We start from the raw sequence: 1,795 nt of genomic DNA, 5'->3' as shown, positions 1-1,795 counted from the left end.
GTTGCATCTCTAACACTGTGTATTTTATACTATTTCTTCCCGCCTCCTTACACATTCCTTTACATAAAGCTGGAAAGTACCAAACTTTCCCAAAGATATTCTTGCAGGATGCAGGTGGCATTTGTCAATACTTTTCCCCCAAAACATACTCCTTAATTCCAAAGTAGTACATCCTGTTATTTAAGAAGCACGCACACACATGATATAGTGAACATCCTGTTATAATGAAGAAACTTAAATTTATCCTTACAAGTTCCATGAGTATAAAACAGTGGAGGTGTTCCAGACATCTTTATATCCCACTGTATTCAATTCTCCTGCTTCCTCCTGCGACTCCCTTCATGGGAAGCGGTATTTATCCAAAAATACATGTGAATGTTAGAGTAAACACAGGATTGCAACTGATTAAACATAGCTGAAGGTTACATTCTTATTCAGTTCCGTTATATGAATTAGTGCCCATGCTTCAAACCCAGTGTAAGTTATTTACCATATAAGTGTATAAAGATATAAGTGCTTTTTGCTACTATACATATTCTTATATGTGCACAGTGAACAATCATTAATATGAGTTGCAATGTCTCACACACTTAATATCCCACATCATTAAAATGAATTTATCTCTGTCAGGATCGGTGCAAGATGCTGCCGATAATGTCGTGGGTGAACTCAATTAAATAGCCAGACGAGGATACGTGAATAACTGTCTCTTTATTAAGAACACTAACACTGAACAAAAACGAGACAAGGCACGGTGAAAACACAAAACACACTTACAGGTCGGTACAACAGTCCATGGTCAGAGCCAGCACACACACATCCAAGGGATCCACATTTCATAGTCCAAAAGAGAAGTCTGATAATTCTTACAGAGGGAAGCAGTCTGAAACAGAAGGGCAAGACAGAACAGAATTGTCGAAGTACATGATCCAGGTCAAAAGACCAAAACCAAAAAAATACGCTGGAGAGTCAGAGGTGGAGTCTAGAACAATCTGGCAAGTGACTGGTGGTGGAAGGCTGCTTATAATGTGGTGAAAAACAGGTGCAAACAATGGGGACCAGGTGAAACTAATGTGAGTGGTGATTAATAATAAACTTTATTTATATAGCGCTCTACAACTCGCAAGAGCACCAGAGTGCTGTACAGTCAAAACCCAATAAGCAGAGCAAAACGATAACAACAGAAAAAATACTAGAGTGCTAAACCGACTTCTAAAAACATTTAAAAAAAGAAAACAAATTAGGACTCAAAAGTCTGCTTAAAAAAGTGGGTCTTTAGGGCTGATTTAAAGGCCACTAGATCGCTTTCCGCCCGTAGTTCGACCGGCAGGGCATTCCATAGTCTAGGGCCACAAACAGAAAATGAACAGTCGCCCCACTTTTTATAGCGGGATCGTGGGACCACCAGTGACAACTGATCAGTTGATCGGAGAGCTCTCCGCAGCACATAAATAGCCAACAGGTCAGACAAATAAGATGGTGCAAGGCCGTGAATAGCCTTAAAAACAAACAATAATATCTTGAATTTTAATTCTGAATTGGATTGGAAGCCAGGGAAGAGCACAGAGAATAGGGGAAATATGAGCAAACTTGGGAGCATTAGATAGTAGCCGAGCTGCTGCATTTTGGACTAATTGTAATTTGTTGCGCAAAGACTGAGGAACTCCAATATACAGAGCATTGCAATAATCCAACCTCATCCATCCATCCATTTTCCTCCGCTTATCCGGGGCCGGGTCGCGGGGGCAGCAGTCTAAGCAAAGATGCCCAGACTTCCCTCTCTCCAGACACTTCC

This window comes from Monopterus albus, unplaced genomic scaffold (genome assembly GCF_001952655.1).
Source record: "Monopterus albus unplaced genomic scaffold, M_albus_1.0 scaffold338.1, whole genome shotgun sequence".
NCBI classification, from domain to species: domain Eukaryota; kingdom Metazoa; phylum Chordata; class Actinopteri; order Synbranchiformes; family Synbranchidae; genus Monopterus; species Monopterus albus.
Note: the sequence above shows the minus strand (reverse complement) of the source record.